This window comes from Mirounga leonina, unplaced genomic scaffold (genome assembly GCF_011800145.1).
Source record: "Mirounga leonina isolate KUSES-001 unplaced genomic scaffold, KU_Mleo_1.0 Mir_353, whole genome shotgun sequence".
NCBI lineage: Eukaryota > Metazoa > Chordata > Mammalia > Carnivora > Phocidae > Mirounga > Mirounga leonina.
The window spans coordinates 3028088-3036935 of NW_023270699.1; positions in this window are offsets into that span (position 1 = coordinate 3028088).

Below are 8848 nucleotides of genomic sequence, written 5' to 3' on the forward strand. Positions count from 1 at the left end.
GCGTCAGCCCACGCAGGTGAGGTTTTGCAGCAAGTTGAATTTTGGCACCAAACTTACAAAAAACCCACAACTTTCTGTCTTCAGAGCTTTTTGTATTTCAGAATTGCAAATAAGACTGTGGTCTGTTACACGATGGAATCAAGGGAAAGGTAGAACAGGGTCTTCCCGGAGCCCACAGTAGTAGAGAGAGCGCCGTCCGGGGGTAAGAGTAGCTCCTATTTGGGAAGCGCCTACTGGATAAGTGCCCAGCTCTGCACCGCTCTCCACCGTGGGTGTTCCTGTTCCCATTCACATGTGGAGACGGGGTCAGAAAAGTTCATAACCAAGGGCTATAGACCTAGCAGTTACATTTCCCCAAATTCATCTGTTCCATTCCAACCCCCAACGCAATGGTGCTATGTGGAGATGAAGTCTTTGGGAGGTGATTAGGTCATGAGGGTGGAGCCCTCCCTCCCTTTGAAAGGGACCCCCGAGAGCTCCCTCAGCCCTTCCCCACTGAGGACGCAGGGAGAAGGTGGCCATCCACGAGCCACCAGAGGGCTCTCACCAGACATTGGATCTGCCGGCACCTTGAGCTTAGACTTCCAGCCTTCAGGACTGTGGGAAATAGATTTCTACTGTTTATAAACCACCCAGTCCAGGGTCCTTTTATTATAGCAGCCTAAGACTGAACATCGGTACCAGGAATGGGGTGCTGCAGGCAGAGGCAGAGGGAGAAGCAGACTCCCCACTGAGCAGGGAGCCTGATGCGGGGCTCTATCCCAGGACCCTGAGATCATGACCTGAGCCAAAGGCAGATGCTTCACCGACTGAACCACCCAGATGCCCCGAGGCTGGGAGTTTTGAGGTCGATGCTGGAAAAAGTCTCCATCACCATGAAGACCACTGAGGGCGATTCTGGTGAGAACTCAAGACAGGAGGAGAGCTGCAGGGAGAGCCCCCATCTTCCTGGAGAGTACATGGGTGATCCCGAACTCGATGTTGGTAGAAATGTGGGTGGTGTCTCAGATGGGAATGAGGACCACGGTCCTGGAAACCGGAGGAAAGGTGATCCGCACTATCATGTGACAGAGCTGGGCTGGACTGTGTTCTAGTGTTTGGTGGAAGGTGGGACTTAAGTGATGAAACTGGATCTTTGGCTGAAGCTCTGTCTAAGCAAAGTGTGGATGGTGGGGCTTGGCTTCTCCTGAGGGCTTATCGTGAAATAGAAATATCTTAAAGACAGAATTGCTAATCAGAAAGGAGGCAGAACTTTAAGATTTGGAAAACTCCCACCCTATCCATATTGCAAAAACGGAGAACACAAAGGATGTGTTTGAATGACTGTCAATGAAAAGATCGGACGCTATTCTCCAAGACAAGAGAGAAGGACCCTGCGACCATCAGAGCTACGATTCCCCTCACTGTGGCTCCAGGTGCTTCCCCACGCCACCGCTCCACACCCCCCACCCCAACCCACCCCCTCAGAGTCCTGGGGGCCATGGCTGCCTCCACCTAGATTTCAAAGGACAGGGCCTCCAGGCAGAGCTGTAACTCTGTGACCCCAGCCCCAGAGAGCCACCATAAGGGCAGGACCTGGCACAGAGTTGCACCAGGGTCGGGCCGCCCAGAGCCTTGGGGAGCCAACCCCTGCCTAGCAAAGCCTGGGTCAGGACCCTGCCCCAGTAGTCCTAGACGGCAGAGGATCCAGCCATAGGATTCGTCTCAAGCCTCAAACTCTCACAGTTTTTCTTGTAGTTTGGACTTTCTTGGTCTGGTCACCCCAATCCTTCCTTCCAGTTGCTCCCCTTTGGGATGGGAATGTCTGTCCTGTGCCCCATCATTGCATTTGGGACAGCTTCACAGCTGGAGTGGAGTCTGCCTCAGCATGAAGGTACCTGGGGTCTCCCCTACCCCTGACTTAGATGAGACTTAGATCAGACTTCGGACTCAGACTTTGGAGTAGATGCCAGAATGAGTTAAAACTCAGGCTGTTGGGATAGAGTGAATGTATTTCTCATGTGAGAAGGACGTGACTTTTGGGGGCCAGGAGTGGATTGCTATGGTCTAAATGCGCTCCCCTCAAGTTCATAGGCTGAAGCCAACCCCCAAAGGTGATGGCAGTAGGCAGCGGGGCCTTTGGCAGGTAATTAGGGCAGGAGGGGGGTCCTCATGACTGGGGTCAGTACCCTTATGAAGGAGACCCCAGGGAGCTCCCTTGCCCCTTCCCCACTGTGAGGACCCAGGAAGAAGTTGCCATCTGTGAATGAGAAAGCGGACTTTCGCCAGTATAGAGAGCAAGACGGAGTAACTCATGTCAGGCAGTGACAGAGCAGGCCCACAGTATTTTTTTTTTTTTTTTAAGATTTTTATTTATTTATTTGACAGAGAGAGACACAGCGAGAGAGGGAACACAAGCAGGGGGAGTGGGAGAGGGAGAAGCAGACTCCCCGCCGAGCAGGGAGCCCGATGCGGGGCTCGATCCCAGGACCCTGGGATCATGACCAGAGCCGAAGGCAGACGCTTAACGACTGAGCCACTCAGGCGCCCCAGGCCCACAGTATTGAGCTAAGACCAGGTATCACCCGACCAGCACCGGCCGACCACACCCCAGAACCAACAACTAGCAGAAGCAGAGGAGGTCTGCAGGGCCCAAGACTGATGACATCCCTTTAGAAAGGGAGGATTTTTGTAGCAAACCGTCAGGCTCCTCAGACACTGACCCCTGCACCTCTGACCACGTCAAACAGGCAGCTGCCGCCGGGGCTCTGCCCAACTGATCTCCAAGAGGAACCGAGATCCTTCCCTGATGGAACGTAAGAAGCAGTAAGCGCCGAGCACTGACCGGGGCAGGACTGAGGCCTTACCTCAACCGCGCGCCCACAGACTGACGTCGCATGGGGATCGTTCACTTCCTACGTCCTATTTTGCCTAATGTGTGCTGTGGGCTGTCTCCTGCTTTGCTTTGGGTGACCTGCAAGAAGCCAAGTTCAACACGTGGTGAGATGTCACTGAGTTTGGAATCCTGAACCTGCCTCATCGGCATGTTAACCTTGAGGACTGAATAAAGCCGGCTCTGGGAAAGACACTCCTCACATGTGCGCCTTCATAGCATGCTCCTGACAACCACATGTGAAATCTGCTGGTGCCTTGATCTTGGACTTCCAGCTTCCAGAAGTGTAAGACATACCTGTCTGTCATTCATTAGCCACCCCGTCTTTATTCTTCGGCTACGGCAGCCTGAGCAGACAAAAACTCTAGCATAGGTAATATTGCAGTGACCCAGGGGCACTGAGGCCTGGCCAAGAAGAGCAGAGATGGTTGAGAGAAGCCAAGGAATTAGAATGGATGGGAGGGTAAGGAAGACAGAAAACCAAGGACCACCCATGCGGACTTAGGGTAGGGATGACTAACAGTCACTAAAAGCTGGGGCAGGTGAAGGTCTGGAGTTGGGAGGAGGAGAAAATGGGATCAGCTGGAAACATGTTGAGCTCAATGTGTTTGGCAGACTCCTGAGTGGGGATCTGTCTTCTCAACTGTGTTTGTGGACCTGCCTCAGTAACTAGTATATCAGCTATGCCCCCAAATATCAGATAATGGACGGACAGATGTGAATGGATGCATGGTTGAATGATTGGATGGATGGATGGATGGATGGATGGTTGGATAGATGGGTGGATGGTTGGATAGATGGATGAGTGATGGATGTTTGGATGGCTGGATGGATGGATGGCTGGATGGCTGGCTGGATGGATGGATGGATGGTTGGATAGATGGATGAGTGATGGATGGTTGGATGGATGGATGGTTGGATGGATGGATGGATGGTTGGATGGATAGGGGGAGGAATGGATGGAGGAATGATTTGGTGGCCCTGGTTCCAGTAACCATATTAATTCCTTGTGATGGAGCCTTGTATTTCAGTTCAGTTCCCATAAGCTTTTTTTTTTTTTTTAAGAATTTTTCATTTTATTTATTTATTTATTTTTTAAAGATTTTTTATTCATTTGACAGAGAGAGACACAGCGAGAGAGGGAACACAAGCAGGGGGAGTGGGAGAGGGAGAAGCAGGCTTCCCGCTGAGCAGGGAGCCCAACGCAGGGCTCGATCCCAGGACTCCCAGATCATGACCTGAGCCAAAGGCAAATGCTCAACGACTGAGCCACCCAGGCGCCTCAAGTTCCCATAAGCTTTATCCTGCCTTCCAACATTTCTCCCAGGGGCTCTACATCTGACACCCTGTTTCCAGCTTCCAACTCTTCAAGAGTTATCCTCCCTGGACCATGCCCTGCAGCTGTACCCTCTGGATCAGGACTGCCTGCTGAACTGGCATCTGTCTTGTCACTTATCTGGCCTTACCTCTGAGTCCCTATTTTCCCTAAGAGAGGTTTCTGGTTTGCTGATCCAGCTCTTCCCCAGGTATGGAATGTTTGTTCTGTTGCCAAGTGAACAGGTGAATTCATCCAAACACTGGTGGTTAGCATGCAGCCCCCTTCCAGCCAAGACCACCCATGGTCCTGCTGCATAGCCCACTTCTTGACCACATCTGGTTGCCCTCTGCTGTGACAGCTGCTTCTGAGACTATCTGGTCTCCTGGCTTCCCAAGTCTAGCTCCCTTCCTCCAAATGTCACTGCCCAGGCTCCTCTGAAGGGTCCTGCTACCCCCACTCAGGCACTGCCGTCCCTTGGGGCTCTGGCCCTTGACCTACTCTCAATACTTGGGGTTCTTGACCAGCAGGAAACATCCCCCAGGGCCTAGAGTTTCTCTTAATTTTGGAGGCTAAAGACCCTTCAGGAATCTGACAAAATTATGGACTATTTGCCCCCCGGAACACACACATATACTGGAATTCTGTATATATGTTCCAGGGTTCCATATATATTCACATATGTTAATTCTATACATATGAATAAATCCCAAATATGCTACTCCACCTGGGCCTCTCTCCAGAACTTTATTTTTTTAAGTGGTTTCCACACCGAGTGTGGAGCCTGATGCAGGGCTTGAACTCATGACCCTGGGATCAAGAACTGAGCTGCAATCAAGGGTCAAATGCTTTACCGACTGAGCCACCCAGGCGCCCCTCTCTCCTGAACTTCAGATGTAGATATACCTGCTCTGTCCAACATAGCAGCCAACAGCCGTACGTGGCTACTTAAGTTTAAATTTAAATTAATTAAAATTAAATTAAAATTAAAATTCAGCACCTTAATCCTGCCAGCTACGTGTCATGTGCTCATAGCCACGTGTGGCCAGTGGCAGTCCCATCACGGGACAGCACCGATGTCGAGCGTTTCCTTCATTAGAGAATGTTCTATCTAACAGAACAGTCTATTGATGTATAGGAGTGGTTGCTGATCATTTCTATTTGAATGTCCGCTAGGCCATCCCCCTCCTGTTGGATTAGTCGGCAGTACCACGTGTAACTATGATACCATGTCACCACCCTAAAATCTCAGTGGCTTACAGAAACAAGCGTCGTCCCAACTCCCTTGCCTGCGGGGCCGCTGGGGCAGCTGATTCGCCTGCAGGTCTCATCAGCCCTGCTCTCTGTGTTTTGATGTAGGCCCCAGACTGCAGGGGAGCAGACACAGGGACTTGCTCTTCCGGATGTCGCTTCCTTATATTTGCTCACATTCTACGGGCCAAATCGAAGTTCGGGGCCAGGCCCCCCAGCAGGGGATGAGTCATGGTGTGGATTGCCCGTGGGGCACCACGGGTGGACAGGAAAGGAAGGAAAAGCTGCAAACTAATAACCCAACCTCCCAGAGGCCAGAACTACCCCCAGATCCGTTTCTCCTCAGACATTCTGTGCCTCAGTAGGCGCCGACTCTCCCTTTGGCCACTCGAGGAGCCAGCCACGAGCTTGCTGATCCACAAACCACCTGGCCAGGAACACACAGAGGCACAGATGTCGAGCCCCTGCTTGGGCAGCAGACATGTGCAGCAACATGGAGCTCCTGGTGTCATGGTGTCAATGGGGGCTGGGGCGGGGGGAGAGAAGGGGGGAATCATAGCACAGCCCGAGCAGGGTGGTGGGCTCCTCCCCAGACCAGCACAGTGGTGAGATCTCAGAGCGTGACTCTCCAGATCTCCCAGTAATGTGATGAATTATCCAATTTCCTTTTAAAATCCCTTCTAGTCTAAACAATAGGAATATATCTCCCAGTAATGTGATGAATTATCCAATTTCCTTTTAAAATCCCTTTTAGTCTAAACAACAGGAATATATGGCTTAAACAACAGACATTTATTTTATCACAGTGCTGGAGGCTGGAAGTCCAAGGTCAAGGTGGGGACAGGACTGGTTCCTCCTGAGGCCTCTCTCCTGGGATTGTAGACACTGTCTTCTCCCGTGTCCTCACATGGTCACCCCGCTGTGTGCCTCTGTGTCCCAACTTCTTATAAGGACCCCAGTCAGACTGGATCAGGGCCCCACCCTGATGGCCTCATTTTACCTTAATCACCTCTGTAAAGGCCCCATCACCAAACACAGTCACATTTTGAGGGAAATTCATATGTCAAGGCTTCAACATACGAGTTTCAGAGGGACACAGTTCAGCCCATCACAGCTGCCGTATTCAGTGGCTGTGGCTTGCAGCCCAGGACACTGACCACTGCACCTGCCACCCCAGCCCCAATTCAGGCTCCTCATTTCTCACCAACCTAACTGGCCCTCTAGCCACTTGTCATCTCTGGTCTTAGTACCCTCAAATCCAGGCAGGATTCTAATGTCATCCTGAGAGTCTCATCCCCTAAGGACTAAGCTAAACACTGCTGTGAAGAGACTCTGCCAATGTCATCAAGGTTGCAGACCTTAAAATGGGGAGAGTATCCTGGATCATCCAGCTGGGTCCAGCCCAGTAACCGGAGCCCTTAAATGCAGAGATGTCTCTGGCTAGAGGCAGAGGCAAAGAGACCAAAGCGTGAGACTCAACCCATGTCCCTGAAGGGCACCGTGAGGCAGGGAATGCAGGTGGTGTCTAGAATCTGACAGCCAGCCAGCCAGGAACAGGAAATTCACCCTAAGACCGCATGGACCTGAATTCTACCAACACCCTGAATGAGCCTGAAAACCACTATTCCCTGGAGTCCCCATAAAGCCCACCTGACTGACCCCTTGATTCCAGCCTTGCCCAGGCCAGCAGACTTTGCAACTACACAATGTGAGATAATAAGCATGTTTTTTTTTTAAAGATTTTATTTATTTATTTATTTATTAGAGAGCGAGCGAGCGAGAAACAGCGTGAGAGGGGAGAGGGTCAGAGGGAGAAGCAGGCTCCCCACTGAGCCGGGAGCCGGATGTGGGACTCGATCCCAGGATTCCGGGATCATGACCTGAGCCGAAGGCAGTCGCTTAACCAACTAAGCCACCCAGGCGCCCCAGTAAGCATGTTTTAAGCCACTGAGTTTGTAATAGAGCAACAAGGGGAAACTAATACACCATCATCTATATAGCAGTGACCTTTCTAAAGTACGCTCATAACCCTCCTGTGTAAAATCCTCAACAGCCCACCTAAACAGTGGTTCTCAAATTGTCTGCAAAGGAAACCCAGGGCTCCCTGCAACTGCGTTTGGGGCTAAAGCATCTGATGATCATTTCCTCAGAGGCAACCCGTTCTCAAATGTGTTCTATACCAAATATTAACACACTGGAAACCCCCAAAACATTAAACATTTCTGCCAGGATAACTCATTTTTGTGCAGTCCTCCCCGAGATAAAACTGGTATTACTTCACCTATTTAATTATGAAGGCCCTGAGACTGCAAAGCAGGGGTGCAGTGCATTTGCCCCAAATACAAAAAGATGCACGCAGGAGGCTATTTGTTGCAGGACTGCGCTACAAGACGGAGACTGAACGACGCACAAGTCGGTCAACAGGTTGATTAAGGGATTCACCGCCCACACAGTGGAGCTCCCAGCAGCTGCCAAAGCACTGAGGCCGATCCCCACGTATTCCTACGTGAGCGATCTCCAGGATGGATGATTATGAGAAAAAAGGCAAGGTGGAGAAAAGGGCGGATAAGGAAGGAGGAAGCGCAAACGTATACATGTATCTTCTTACAATACAGAAGACTAAACTAAAAACACTGGAAATGTCTGGCTCCGGGGAAAGGACCCAGCGTCCCCTGAGGTCTGAGGCCTGGTGCTCGCGGGCAGTGAGGATGCGCCCCTCTCCTCGAGTTCCGGGGCGCTGCATCCTTCCGCGCGCGGTCTCCAGGACTTCTGTGCGCTCTCGCCCCGCACCGCCCGCCGCCCGGGGCCCTGCGCAGCCCGGTGCTGGGGCCCCCTGGGCGCGGGGCCCCTGCGCACCAGCACGGCTGTCCCGGGGCCGAGCCCAGCCCGGCGCTCCTCCCGGCCTGGGGCGGGCCTGGGGCGGCCGGGAGCGGCCGGCTCCATCCCCGCCGAGGGGGCGAGAGAGGAGGGGTCTCCTCCGAGGAGACGGTGCGGCCAGGGAGGGTGCCCGCACTTCCTGGCTCCGCGGAACCCGCCCAGGCGACAGGCCCGCCCGGACCCTGCCCGCGGCCTTCTTCTCCCCGCCCGCCGCCCGCACGCTCGGCTTCCCGGGGCCCGGGAGGCGGGAGGAGCGTGAGGTCCGGGCCGCGGGCCTCCGCCCGGCTGGTAACACCCGCAGCGGAGAGCGCGGGCTCCCGGCCCCGGGGGGCGCGGGGCCGGCCGCGCGGAGAGCGCGGGTGCCAGCAGGGGGCGCCGGCGGGCGGCGCGCGGGCTCCCAGGCCGAGGGGGCGGTGCCGCCCGCGCGCGGCCGGCGCCGGGCGGTGGCAGGCAACGCCTCGTCCGATTGGGCAGCGCCTCCACGCCGTCGGGTTTTTTTTTTTTTTTTTTTTTTTTTTTTTTTTTTTTTTTTT